Here is a 15,442-nt window from a genome sequence, read left to right as displayed (position 1 = left end):
AATATTTAAAATGTATTTAAATAATCAATATTAAAAAAAAATAACACATTTTTAATAGAAATTTACATACTTGCATAATTATATAAATTAAATGAGTAGTAAATGTTAATAATTATCAATCCATAATAAACATCAAAACATTTACATCATAATACATCTCACGTTTCTAAAATTTAGAAAATTTTGAAATTAAATATCTTATTATTATTATTATTAAAAGTTAAACATATATTCATTTTAAACAACATGGAAGAAGATTTTTATCCATGAATATTTATATCCACTTTATTACAGAGTTTCTTAATCTACAAATAGGGTATATTACAATATCACATGCCTAAAAAACCATAACTCTTTCATATGAAACTTGCTCAAATGATATTTTGTTAATTAATCAATTTAAATAAAATGACAAAAGAAACTTAACTACCTTCACATAAAACTCAGTCTTTGAGTTGTGTATACTACGAATTTTTTTATCAAATACTTAATGGTCCTACCATAAATCTAATAATAATTAATAATCAGATTAAAATTTTTGAATCACTATTCTACTTTAAAAGAAACATGTTTATCGATATAATTAAGTTTAACTTCATCTTAATTTATGTTACCAATCACATTTGAAATGGGTGAACATATAATTTCATATAAAAAACTTACCATTTTCAAATTAAAAAATGCATGCCAAACTGAAAGGCAAATCTATTGCTATTGAAACCTAAATGAAGACATGCTATATATATTATTAAATATTGAAACCTAAATGAAAACATACTATATATATTATTGAATACATAAATATGGAAGAAATAGATCACTTCTAGTAACCTGGAAACATTAATGGTTGATAATAAAAAGCACGGAACTAGAAAGAGCTTATAAATAAAGTATCTATTGTTATTGAGTAAGACCGTTAAAATATAAGTTCAGATCAAAAAACTTATAGTTTTCAATTAGAAAAATAAATAAAACTAATAATTCAATTCTATTGGTAACTGGTATTGAAGCTAAAAAAATAAATAAATAAAACTTAAAGAGCAATTTAATTTTATGAGTGTTGAAGCCAAATGAAAACCATCAATTATATTAGAAATAAAAGAACATACCTAGCTCTCTCGCATTAAAATTTTTTTTTGAATTTAACGGATGTCAAAAATCCCACCTTAAATTCATATTGAAATTCAAACGTGAACATTCCAAATTTGGATGGACGTGGATGTTAAGTACTTTGGATGAGAATTTCAAGAAAAGCATCTTACAGCTATTCAAATTCAAACGTGAACATTCCAAATTTGGACGGACGTGGATGTTAAGTACTTTGGATGAGAATTTCAAGAAAAGCATCTTACAGCTATTTCAACGGATCCGCTCCTTCAACGGAATTTTCTGTATTCGCGTTTTGGAAGTGTTTTCTGATGGCTGTGACTGTGTTGGTGCAACGTCAACGAATTTTGATGTGATGGCTGTTTTTATTACTTTTTTTGCTTCAGGATTATGTTTTTATTACTATTTCTGTTAGGATGACAGGGATTATGCTTTTTACTATTTCTGTTGTGAAAAAAGCTGGAGAATCTTTGTAAGAGATAATCCTAGTCGTCCGTTGCAAATAGAATTGGCATCAACATCTATGAGATAAGCAGCGCTGCAATCCCAATCATCAACATCTATGAGATAGCAGAGTGCGCGAGATAAAGGGTGCTGCTTATCAAACTGGTTATCTCAACGGTTCAAGTTCTTGATTGCTTTAATTCGATTTAATTTTTGGATTCATATTGGCATTGGATTGGGATTGTTGTGCTCCTCCTCCTCCTCTCAAAGTTTCTGCATTGTGTGGTCTAGTCTCGTGCGTCTGTATGTTTGGAGCTCCATGTGTTGTGTGTGTATGAATGTGGTCTGGTCTCTGTTGTTAGGTGTGTCTGTCTGTGTGGTGTGGTTGTATTCTCTGAGAGCTGGAGGCAAAGGCGTGCTTGTGTTTTCATAGAGGCAGAGGCAGAGGCAGGTAGCCTATCAATTACTGAATCAAGACAACTTTGCCCAGGGATGACAGTTAAATGAGGCATCCGAACTCTGCCCAAGGATCACAATTAACTGAGGCATCCGATCACAGTTAAATGAAGCATTCTGGTATAGATCACTCTGATTATGGGTTGTGGGCTGCAAATAAAATTAGGTGAAGGAGAGAGGAATCGATTTGATTTTAGACATTTAATTCGGTAACTTGATGTTCAGAGTTGTATGGTTTTTTAAATTAGATTTTCCGCATTCTTGGTGAGGCGGCAGTATAGATCCTTAGTTGCACAGAAATGGAGAGAAACAGGGCCTGCCAATATGGATCTGGGCGGCGGCCATCGTCAAATACTGGCCACTGGGAGCATTATTCTGGAGGAGAAATTCCTCAGAGCCTGCGGTTTCTTGGTGATCCTCTGCATCCATGGTGAGCGGTTTCTTGATTTTGTAATTTAGATCCTCTGAATCCATGTTTTTCGGTTTTTTAAATTAAATCTTGTGCATCCCTGCTGAGGCGGTTTCATATTCATATTCCACAGGAATCCTATGCTGATCCCAGATTGCAGTCAGTGTGCATCGATGTGAGGCGGTTTCTTGGTTTCTTAAATTAAGTTGTCTGAATCCATGTTTCAATCCATGTTGCAGGGATGTATTTACAATGGAGAAAGGTAACCAGAGAACTGTAATACTGATATGTATTTAGTTTATATTAGTATTCCTGAGTTATTCTTTGGTTTTGTTTGCATCGATTGAAGTAGAATTTTTAACCGGACCGGCCTAATGTTAATGTTTTTAAATCTTTATTCTTTGTATCCATCTTCTAAGCTCTGCTCTTTTCCACCTAATACTTTCACTTCACTTTTAGTTATGTTAATATATTTAACATTCTAATGATTTAGTTTTATGAGAGTGGTTTTTACTGATTTTTTTAGTTGGGCTTAATTTATTATTGTAATTTTATTGTTCCAATTTGTATTTCACTCCTTTCAGATTATTACATTTATTCATTGATTTGGTTTATCTCTGTGAAAGTTTGTGGATTCATTTAAATTGGCTTCTTACTTTTACATTTATATGTCTATGAGTTTTCTTTCTCAATTAAAAATATAGTTGACTTAACCTATGCCTCTCAGAATTTTGGATGGGCCCTCCAGTTATATTTTTAAATTTTACAAATATATTTTTCATTTAGAAATATATTTTTTATTTATGTCTTATAAGATATGGTACATTTGAATTTTTAGATTATTGTATTTCTCTAAATGAATTTCAGTTATATTTTTATATTTTACTAATATGTTTTTCATTTAGAAATATGGTCTTTATTTATATCTTATAACTTATGTTACATCTTCTTTTTACATTAGTATTGTGGTTAAATTCAATGTATTTTATATTGTATATTCATACATTTAATTTATTTTAACTTAATTTTGTTATATTTGAATTTTTATTAATGGTATTTAATTTAAATTGTTTTTGAATGATTTATTTGTTAATGTTGTTTAGTTTAATTTATTTTTTCAAATGATTTTCAAATTTAAATATTTAATATGTTATTTAAGTTCTGCACTATATTTATTGATGGTACAATGATGTATGATATATTTTTTTAATTAAAATAACATAATGTACAAAGGAAAATGTTTGAATTTATATAATATAAAGTGATAATGCTCTTAAATTTAAATATTTATGATAAAATTAAATTGTAATGTAAATATTCTTTAAGATTTCTTTTGAAGATATATTTTATTAAGATTTTCAACTACAACATCTTTATATATAAACTTTTAGGAATCTACATTCTGTTAGACTAGGCAAGACTAAGCTAGAGTGGGCTAGGATAGACCAAAATTAGACTAGGCTACACAAGGATAGAATAAGTTTAAGCTAGGGTAGGGTGGACTAGACAAAAATAGGATAGGCTACTCTATAGTGTGCTAGAGTAAGCTAGAGTAGGCTAGCTAGGCTAATATAGAGTAGACAAAGGTAAGTTAGGGTATCCTAGCATGGGCTACTAAAGAATAGGCTAGGCTAGGCAAGGCTAGGTTAGGCAAGGCTAGGTTAAGCTAGGCTAGGTTAGGCTAGGTTAAGCTAGGTTAATCTAGGCTAGAATAAGTTAGGCTAGGGTAGCCATAATACGCCAGGCTAGCCCAGAATAGGCTAGGGGCTAGGCTAGGGTAGGCTACAGTAGGCTAGGCTAGGCTAGCCTAGGTAGAGTGGGCTAGCCTAGGCTAAGTTAAAGAAGGTTAGGGTATATTAGGCTATGTTAGGCTATGCTAGGCTAGAGAAGGCTTGAGTATGTTAGGCTACGCTAGAGTAGGCTAGGCTAGTTTAGGCTAGGCTAGAGTAAGTGAGGCTAGGTTAAGCTAGGATAGTTTAGTCTAGGCTAGAGTAAGTGAGGGTAGGTTGGGCTAGGTTAGAGTAGTTTATGGTGGGTTAGGCTACGCTAGGATAGGTTAAGTTAGGCTACAGTAGGTCAGGCTAGGATAGACTAGGTTAGGTTAGGCTAGAGGAGGCTAGAGTAGGATATACTACTCTAGAATAGGCTAGGGTAGGCAAGTTTAAGCTAGGCTAGAGTAGGTTAGGCGAAGTTAGGCTAGGCTAGATTAGTTGATGCTAGAGGAGAGCACGGTAGGTTAAGCTAGTTTAGGCTAGGTTAGGCTAGGCTAGAGTAGGTTAGGCTAGTGTAGGCTAGGGTAGGCTAGAGTAGGTTAGGCTAGTGTAGGCTAGGGTAGGCTAGAGTAGGGTAGGTTAGACTATAGTAGGCTAGGTTAGACTAGGTTAGGCTAGAGTAGGAGAAGGCAAGAGGATGATAGGCTAGGCTAGATTAGGCTAGAGCACGCTAGAGTAGGTTAGGCTAAGGTAGAGTAGGATAGGGTAGGTTAGATTAGGATATCTAGGGTAGGTTAGGCTAGGCTACATTAGGCAAGGCTAGGCTACATCAAGCTACGTTCGGCTAGGTTAGGCAATGCTAGGTTAGGAAAGGTTAGGTTAGGCTAGGTTAGGCTAGCTATGCTATGCTAGGTTATGTAGGCTAGGCTAGGTTAGGCAAGCTATGTTAGGCTAGGTTAGGCAAGGCTAGGCTAGCGAAGGTTAGGTACGTATGGCTAGGTTAGGCTACAGGCTAGGCTAGGCAAGGTTTTTCTAGTCTAGGTTAGGATAGGTTTGGCTAGGTTAGTTAGTTATGTTAAACTAGGTTAGGTTAGGTTAGGCTAGCTTAGGTTAGGCTAACCTAGTCTAGGTTACCTAGGTTATGTTAGGGTTAGGCTAGGTTAAGCTAAGCTAGGATATAGTAGGCTAGGTTAGGCTAGAGTAGGCTCGAGTTGGTTGGGCTATGATAGAGTAGGGTAGGTTAGTTTAGGTTAGGTTAGGTTAGTCCAAGCCAGAATAAGTTAGGTTAGGCTAGGTTAGTGTAGGCAAGAGAAGCTTAGGCTAGAGTAGGCTAGGCAAGGATAGTTTAGGTTAGAGTAGGCTAGGCTAGAGTAGGTTAGGGTAGGCTATAGTAGTCTAGGCTAGGTTAGAGTAGGTTAGGGTAGGCTGTAGTAGTCTAGGCTAGGCTACAGTAGAGTAGGCTAGGCTAGAGTAAGCTAGGCTTGGTTAGGCTAGCCTAGAGTAGGGGCTACACTAGGCCTGCCTACGTTAGAGTAGGGTCTATGCTAGGTAAGGTTAGGCTAGGCTAGAGTAGTTGATGCTAGAGTAGAGTAGGGTAGGTTAGGCCAATTTAGGCTAGGGTAGGCTAGAGTAGGCTAGGCGAGAGTAGGGTAGGTTAGGCTATAGTAGGCTAGGTTAGAGTAGGTTAGGCTAGAGTAGGCTAGGCTAAAGGAGGCTTGGCTAGGCTAGGTTAGGCTAGAGCAGGCTAGAGTAGGTTAGGCTAGGCGAGAGTAGGCTAGAGTAGGGTAGGCTAGGCTAGGCTATGTTAGGCCAGGCTAGGTTAGGGTATGTTAGGCAAGAATAGGTTAGGAAAGGTTAGGTTATGTTAGGTGAGGTTAGGCAAGGCTAGGCGAGGTTAGGCAAGGCTAGGCTAGACAAGGTTAGGTTATGCTAAGCTAGGTTAGGCTAGGCTAGGCAAGGTTAGTCTGTTGTAGGTTAGGCTAGGTTAGGCTAGGCTAGGCAAGGTTAGTCTAGTCTAGGTTAGGGTAGGTTACGTTAGGCTAGGTTAGACTTGGCTAGGCTACCTTAGGTTCGGCTAGGTCAAGTTAGGTTAGATAGTCTAGGTTAGGCTAGGTTATGTTAGGTTAACTTAGCTTAAGCTAGCCAAGGATAGAGTAGGCTAGGTTAGGCTAGAGTAGGCTCAAGTAGGCTAGGCTATGATACAGTAGGGTAGGTTAGTTTAGATTAGGCTAGGTTATTCCATGCTAGAATAGGTTAGGTTAGGGTAGGAGAGAGTAGGTTAGGCTCGAGTAGGCTAGGCTAGGTTAGGTTAGGTTAGAGTAGGCTAGGCTAGAGTAGGCTAGGGTAGGCAGGAGTAGTGTAGGCTAGGCTAGGCTAGAGTAGGTTAGGGTATAATAGGTTAGAGTGTGTTAAGATAGGCTAGAGTAGGCTAGAATAGGCTATGCTAGAGTAGGATAAGCTAGGATAGAGTAGGCTAGGTTTCACTAGGATAGAGTAAGCTAGAGTAGGCTATGCTAGAGTAGGCTATAGTATGTTGGAATAGTCTAGGCTAGAGTAGGCTAGGCTAGGATATGCTAGGCAAGGCTAGACAAGGCTATGAAAGGCTAGAGTAGGGTAGGGTAGGCTAGGATAGGCTAGGTTAGGCTAGGCAAGGGTAAGTTAGGCAAGATTTGGTTAGGCTAGGTTAGGCTAGATTAGGCTAGGCTAGAGTAGGTTAGGCTATATTAGAGTAGGCTAGGCTAAGATAGTTTAGTCTGGGCTAGAGTAGGTAAGGCTAGGTTAGGCTAGAATAGGTTAGGCTAGGATAGAGTAGTTTAGGCTAGAGTAGAGTAGGCTAGGTTAGGGTAGGTTAGGTTAGGCTATAGTAGGCTAGAGTAAGCTAGGCTAGAGTGGGTTAGGCTGTGCTTGAATAGGCTAGACTGGGCTAGTTTAGTCTAGGATAGAGTAGGTTAGGCTAGGATAGAGTGGGTTAGGCTAGGTTAGGCTAGGCTAGAGTAGTTTAGGCTAGCTAGAGTAGGTTAGGTTAGTTTAGTTTAGGCTAGGTTAGTATAGGCTAGACTAGGTTACCCTACGGTATAATAGGCTAGGGTATAATATGGTAGAGTGGGCTAGGCTAGGCTAGAGTAGGCCAGAGTAGGCTAGGCTAGAGTAGGATAAGCTAGGATAGAGTAGGCTAGGCTTAGCTATAGGCTATAGTAAGGTAGAGTAGGCTATGCTAGAGTAGGCCAGAGTATCTTGGAGTAGGCAAGACTAGGGTAGAGTGGGCTAGAGTAGGCAATACTATGTTAGGCTACACTAGAGTAGGCTAGAGTAGGATAGGCTAATGTAGGCTAGGCTAGAGTATGCTAGGCGAAGATAGGATGGGCTAGGGTAGGTTAGGCAAGGCTCGATTAAGCTAGGCTAGAGTAGGTTAGGCTACACTGGATTAGGCTAGGTTAGGCCATAGTAGGCTAGGCTCTAGGCTAGGCTATGCTAGAATAGGCTAGGTTGGGCTAGTGTAGGCTAGGCTAGAGTAGGCTAGGTTAAGCTAGAGTAGTTTAGGCTAGGCTAGAGTAGACTAGGCTAGAGTAGGCTAGGCTAGACTAGATGATGGTAATGTAGGCTAGGTTGGGCTAGAGTAGGCTGGGCTAGACTAGACTAGGCTAGGCTAGGTTAGGCAAGGCTAGGCAAGGCTAGAGTAGGGTAGGGTAGGCTAGGTTAGACTAGGTTAGGCTAGGTAAGCCTAGAGTAGGGTAGGACAGTCTAGGTTAGACTAGGTTATGCTAGGAAAGAGTAGGTTAGGATAGATTACGTTATGCTAGGTTAGTATAAGCTAGGGTGGGCTAGACAAAAATAGGATAGACTACTCTATAGTAGGCTAAGGTAAGCTAGAGTAGGCTTGGCTAGGCTAATATAGAGTAGACTAAGGTAAGTTAGAGTATCCTAGCATGACCTACTAAAGACTAGGCTAGGCTGGGCAAGGCAAGACTAGGTTAGGCAAGGCTAGGTTAGGTTAGGTTTGGCTAGGCTAGAAAAGGTTGGGCTAGGTTAGGTTAGGTAAGGTTAGGTTTGGATAGGTTAGGTTAGGTTAGGTTAGGTTATGCTAGGATAGTGTAGGCTAGGTTAGGTTAGGTTAGGCTACGTTGGGATAGGCTAGCTTAGGTTAGGTTAGGTTAGGTTAAGTTGAGCTAGGCTAGGCTAGGCTAGAGTAGGCTATAATTGGCTAGAGTATGGTAGGCTAGTTTAGGTAGCTAGGTTAGTCTAGGCTAGAGTAGGTTAGGCTAGGTTAAGCCACACTAGAGTAGGTTAGGCTAGGCTAGAATAAGCTAGGGTAGGGTAGAGTGGTCTAGGCTACACTAGGCTAGAGTAGGCTAGGTTAGAGTAATATAGGCTAGGTTAGGCTAGGAAAGAGTAGGTTAGGCTATGCTAGATTAGGCTAGGCTAGGCTCTACTAGGTTAGAGTATGCTAGAGTAGGATAGGGTATAGTAGGCTAGAGTGGGCTAGGCTAGGCTAGAGTAGGCTAGGCTAGGCTAGGATAGGCTAGGGTAGGCTAGGGTAGGCTAGCATAAACAAGTCTAGGCTAGTCTAGGGTAGGTTAAGCTAGACTAGAATAGGTCAGGCTAGGGTAGGCTAGAGTAGGCTAGGGGCTAGGCTAGCGTAGACTAGAGTAGGCTAGGCTAAGCTAGGGTAGGTTAGGCTAGAGTTGGTTATGCTACATTAGAGTTGGCTAGGATAGTTTAGGCTAAGCTAGAGTACGTGAGGCTACGTTAGGCTAGGCTAGAGTAGTTTAGTGTGGGTTAGGATAGATTAGGTTAGGCTAGAGTAGTTTAGGCCACCTCCAGCTCCACCTCCTCCCACCACTCCCCTCCACTTCCACCTCCACTAGTAACTCCTCTTGCTCCTCCTCCACCTCCATCTCCTCCTCCACCACCTCCTCTTCCCCCACATCCACCTCCACCTCCTCCACCTCCTTTTCCTCTACCTACAACTCAACCTCCTCCACCACCTCTACCTCCTCCTTTGACTCCTCTTCCCCATCTCCCTCCTCATCCACCACCACCTCCACAACAACCTCCTCCAGCTCCTCCAACTCTGCCACCACTTCCTCTACCTCCACCTCCACCACCACCTTCTCTACCTCCACCTCCACCTCCACCTCCACCTTCACATTACCGACTCCACCACCACCACCTCAACCAAATCCAACTCCACTTCCTCCTCCACCTCTTCCTCCTCCTCCATCTTAACATCGCTGACTCAACCACCACCACCTCCACCTCCACCTCCTCCTCCACCATATCTACCTCAACTACCTCCTCCTCTTCCTCATCCTCCTCCACCTCCACCTCCTCCACCATCTTCACACCGTCCACCCCTTCCTCCTCCAGCTCTTGCTTCAACTCCTCCACCACCATCACCTCGTCATCCTCCTCCTCGTCCTCCACCTCCTCCTCATCCTCCTCAACCTCTGCATTCACCTCCACCTCCTCTTCCTCCACGTCCAACTCCACCTCCTCAACAACCTTTCACTGCACCTCGTCCTCCACCTCATCCTCCCCCTCCTCTTCCACCTCCACCTCCACCTCCTACTCGACCACCACCACCACATCCTCATCCTCCTCCTCGAACACCTCCTTCTCCAACTCCACCTCCTCCACCTCCACCTCCACGACATATACCTCTACCACCACCACCTCCTCCTCCGCCTCCTCCTCCTCCTCCACCTCCAACTCCACTTCCTCCACCACCTACACCTCTGCCTCCATCTCCACCTCCATCTCCAGCTCCTCTACCACCTCTGCTTCTGCCACCTCCTCCTCCTCCTCCTCCTCCACCACCTGCTCCTCCACCTCCACCTACTCCACCTCCACCACAACCACCACCTCTTCCACCTCCAACTCCTTCTCCACCATCTCCTCCTCCTCCTCCTCCACCTCCACCTCTCCTCCTCCTCCACCTCCACCTCCACCTCCTCCACAGTTGCCTTTGCCTCCTCCTCCTACACCACCTCCACCTCCACCTCCCCCTCAGCCTCTACCTCCTCACAAAACCTTAAAAAAAATAAAAATTACATCTCATTTCATTCTCTTTATTTATAATACTTATTGATTCATTCTTTACATTGATAATTCAGATATCAATATATACATTACACAAACAATTGTTTATATGCCTTCAATACTTTCACTACTAAGAGATTGGTGTATTTCTAATATATTGCCTCACTAAGATGTATTTTGATACCTTCATTCTATTTCAACTATTATAACAAAAGAAAAGTTATGATTTTCGATATAAAAGCTCAAAGAGTTGTGAACATCAAAAATAAACACACGTGACAACATTTTCATGTTATATTTAGATAAAAATAAAAAATAACTCTAATTATTTTAAATTTATTTGTGTATTAAAATTTTAAAAAATATATGATATCAGTGCCAAATTCCAATTCCTACATTATTTCTACATATTTATATTTAAAGATATAATTTAGAAGGTTAGATTTATTTGTGTATTAAAATTTTAAAAAATATATAATTTGAGTGCCAAATTTCAATTCGAATAAAAAAATTTGAATCTATTTTCATATTAAAATAGAGTTAAAAAAAACATCAAAGTGTATCACCCAACCAAAAAACTTTTCCAATCCGTCCTTTGACAAACCCCAAGGAGATAAATGTTTGCATGAATTTCTATGAAGTTAAGATTGTAATCTCGGTTTTTGGATCATAATTGTGTGGCTACATGTATCTATGATTGATGTCTTGGTAACAATAATCCAAAAATTGAGTCCACACTATTGGGCTGATATAGTAATTGAGCCTATATAGTAATTGAGGATGAATCTTGATGACGAAGTGCTCAGAGTTTACATTGTGTAAAAAAAAGTATAACGGAACACGAAAAGCATCCATACGTATTTATCATAGTTGAAAAAAAAAATTATAAACAAGTATCAATAAGTATTTCTCATAGTTGCAGAAAAAGAATTATAAACAAGTGCTCAACATCTCAAATGTGCAAACAAAATTATGCATAAACACAATGCATAGTTGCATGAAAAAATTATTTTAAACAAGACTGAAATAAGATACATAGTTTCAAATGTACAAACAGAATTATTTACAAACTATATCCATAGTTGCACATAGAATTATTCGCAAATGATATCCATAGTTGGAGACAAAAATTATAAACCCTACTTTAAAACAAGGTTCGAAAAAGAGGCATAGTTGCATGGTTTCAAATGTGCAAATACAATTATTTGCAAAAGATATTCATAGCTGCAGGAAAAAATTATAAACCCTACTTTAAAACAAAGTTTGAAAAAGAGGCATGATTTCAAATGTACAAACAAAATTATCGATGAACAATATCCATAGTTGCGATATCCAGGCATGATTTCAAATGTAAAAACAAAATTATCGATGAACAATATCCATAGTTGCAGGAAAAAATTATAAACCCTACTTTAAAACAAGGCTCGAAAAAGAGACATGGTTTTGAATGTGAAAACAAATTTGTCACTAAAATATATCCATAGTTGTAGATTTTTTTTTATAAACAACACTTTAAAACAAAGATTCTGCAAACAAAATTATCAATAAACCCTATCTATAGTTGCAGAAAAATGCATGGCTTCAAATGTGCAAACAAGACTTTCCATCAACTATCTCCATAGTTTCAGAAATTTTTTATCACCAAGACTTTAAAACAAAGATCCAAGAAGAAGTAAAACAAAGATCTAAGAAACAGAGGCATGTATCAAGAATGTTGAGTTAATTTGAATAGACAGAAATGGCCTCCTTACCTCCAACGTGATTTGAAGTAGAGTTATGAAGTGCTAGCTACGTTGAGCATGGATCGAAGAAACACCTTTATATATTCAGTCTGACGCTCTCCAAACAAAGATACAGAGCCGCTTTCCCAACAAAGATACATAGGAGCGTGGATCGAACATAGGACCCAACAAAGATACAGAGGAGAGTGGATCGAACACAGGACCTTCATATATTCAGTCTGACCCTCTCCAAACAATGATATAGAGGAATGTGGATGGAACACACAACTTTCATATATTCATATGCTCTCTCAACAAAGATACAGAGGCAACAACACTGTAGATCAAACACACGACCCTCTCCCAACAAAGATATAGATACAGAGGCAACAACATTGTGGATCGAACACATGACCTTCATATATTCAATCTGACGCTCTCCAAATAGGAATGAGGATGGAACACAGAATTCTCTCTCAACAATGATACAGAGACAACAACATTGTGGATCGAACAGACCCTCTCCCAGCAAATATACAGATACGGAGGCAACAACATTCACATGACATTCATATATTCAGTGTGCTCTCTTAACAAAGATACAAAGGCAACAACGCTGTGGATCGAACACACGACCCTCTCCTGACAAAGACACAGATACAGAGGCAACAACATTGTGGATCGAACACACGACCTTGATATATTCAATCTGAGTTATATTCAATCTAACCCTCTCGAGACAAAGATGAAGAGGAACGTGGATGGAACACACAATGTTGTCTCAACAAAGATACAGAGGCAACAACATTGTGGATCGAACACACGACCCTCTCCCAACAAAATACAGAGACACAGACAACAACATTGTGGATATTCAATTTGACTTGGATTCAATCTGAATTATTGTCGAACATACTCATATAATACGTCTTGTAACAATTGGGCACATATTTAAACAATTCTGACAGATTGCTATTTTGAAATCCGAAACGGCTATGAATAAACACCGCAAATTCGGATCGGCACGAATTCGAATTCTTATACCAACTCTTAACTAAATGTTAGGGTTGAATTCAAGAAATACTAATTACAACAACCCAAAAAGTAAAAAGTTACCAAAAACCAAAAAGTTACCTAAATTTAGAATGCGGAATATTAATTAGGTTAGTTAAAGATCTACAAACAAAAAGAAAAGTAACATTAAATTAAAAGAAAACAAATCAAAATAATTAACTCTTAAATTTTAAAATATGAACAGTAAAAAATTAAATGTTAAATTAAAAAACAACATGTAATTTCTTTTGACGTAAAAGATTGACAATTTGAAAGTTAGAAAGACAACATGGTTGATGGCAAAAGCAAAAAAATAAAAAATTACATTTTAAAATAACATTTTTTTGCTTTTAAAGTAAAAACAATTGACAGTTTCAAAGTAAAACATAAAATATAGAACCTATTTCTACCTAAATTGTAGCTTGAAATTGACATATAGTAACTTTGTTATAATAATTTTCTTAGAAAATATATTAAATGTGGAGGAACAATAAATTCACTCAAATCTACTTGAAGTATAACTCTATAAGCTAGTTGTGCAGACAACCCTTTATTCTCAATAACATTATGACTCTGTTCAATATGGATAGTAGACTTGAGTAAGAGTATTCAATATTTTTTTTTGACATCTTTATATTTTGTTATATGTTGTCAATGGAGATACTTCATTCTCTATCTTTAAGTTGAATATAGGAACCAAAATTATCAAGTTAAAGGGTGTAGTTGGTACCAATTAGTTAAACTTTGAATTGAATATGTAATAGAAAAACAATTTACATGACTCTTACCATTGTTTTGTGTGAGATTTTGTAGGATAAACAAAAGTGACTACTCCACTATAACTAAACAGGTATCACAAACTTAAAAAATCCACGAAAATTGAAACCAACATAAATTTTTTGTATTTCAAATTATAATCTTGTTTCTATAATTATAATGCTTAAGATGGACCAACTAATCTCCAAAATTGTTGTTCTCAAGCATTACTATGCAGTCATGAATCACTTATTATTTTATGTACCCTAGAAATGATTACTTATCTTCAATTGATTCCTAAACATGTCCATATTGAAACAATCATTCTAATTATCATTATCTTGCATAACCAAATCCTAATTCAAATTATTAGAGAAAGTCTTTTATTACATGGTATATTAACAAAATATAAAATGTTGTGCATAATATTTTCATGCATGATATTCTCTATACATATAGACTATTTATTAAAATGTTATAATAATTAGCTACACTAATTAATAAAAATAAAAATTATTATATATTCGGAGTTGTTCTCAACTATGATTAAGACTTTGCATCAACACTAAAAACGTTTTACAACAATAATAAATCAATAATATTTATTTAATATTAATTATAAATAGTATTATAATAATAAATTATATTAGTTAATATAAATATAGAATATACCATTTTGTATTTTAGCGAGTTTAATTTAGGGTTTAGGCTATACGGTTTAGGGTTTACAGTTTATGGTTCAGGGCTTAAGTTTTAGGATTTATAACAATTTAGTAAATTATTTTGATAAAAAGTTAAATAAACGTTATAAAACACTTTTCAAAATGTTACAAAATACTTAGTGTTTAGGGTTTAGGGTTTACGGTTTACGGTTTAGGTTTTAGGGTTTACAGTTTATAAGACTCTAGAAAATGCTTCTAATAAACACTTAAATGAAAGTAACAAAACGCTTCTTAAAATGTTATAAAATGACTAGTATTTAGGGTTTGTGGTTTGGGGTTTGGGGTTTAGGGTTTAGGGTTCATGTTTTAGGATTTAGGGTTTATAAGGATTTAGTAAATTCTTTTAATAAAAACTTAAATAAAAGTTAAAAAACTATTTTTAAAATGTTATAAAATGCTTAGGTTTTAGGTTTTAAGGTTTAGGTTGTATAAGGGTTCAGTGAATGATTTTAATAAACACTTAAATAAAAGTTACAAAAAACTTTTTAAAATTCTATAAAATGCTTACAGTGTAGGATTTAAGGTTTAGGGTTTAGGGTTTCATGTTTGGGTTTTAGAGTTTAGGGTTTAGTGTTTAGGGTTTATAATGCTTTAGTAAATTACATTGATAAACATTGTAATAGAAGTTACAAAATCATTTTTAAAATGTTATAAAATGATTAGGGTTTAGTGTTTAGCATTTAGGGTTTGTGTTTTAGGGTTTAGGGTGGTTTTGCGCAATGTTAATGGTTTATAAGACTTTAGTAAGTGGTTTTAATCAAGGCTTAAATAAAAGTTATAAAATTCCTTTTAAAATGATATAAACTGCTTAGGGTAAAGTGTTTATGGTTTGGCCTTTGGGGTTTAGGGTTTAGGATTTATAAGACCTTCGTAAGTTCTTTTAATAAAGACTTAAATAAAAGTTCCAAAACTATTTTTAAACTGTTATAAAATGCTTAAGGTTTAAGGTTTTGGGTTTTAATTTTTAGTTTTAGGTTTAAGGTTTAAGGTTTAGGTTTTAGGGTTTATAACACTTTAGTAAAT

At 37.0% G+C, this 15,442-nt stretch overlaps 1 long non-coding RNA gene across 1 annotated transcript; it reads left to right on the top strand.

Moving 5' to 3' along the window:
- The first annotated feature begins 1,648 nt into the window (after positions 1-1,648).
- On the top strand, positions 1,649-2,722 carry LOC149140455 (uncharacterized). Its single transcript, XR_016265169.1, has 2 exons — positions 1,649-2,437; positions 2,550-2,722. It is a non-coding gene; the product is annotated as an uncharacterized LOC149140455 (long non-coding RNA).
- Positions 2,723-15,442: the final 12,720 nt, after the last annotated feature.

This window comes from Pinus tabuliformis, chromosome X (genome assembly GCF_031772625.1).
Source record: "Pinus tabuliformis cultivar Carrire ecotype Pingquan chromosome X, CPIR1, whole genome shotgun sequence".
NCBI classification, from domain to species: domain Eukaryota; kingdom Viridiplantae; phylum Streptophyta; class Pinopsida; order Pinales; family Pinaceae; genus Pinus; species Pinus tabuliformis.
The sequence above is the reverse complement of the archived record's forward strand: the minus strand, read 5'-3'. Positions and strand labels throughout refer to the sequence as shown.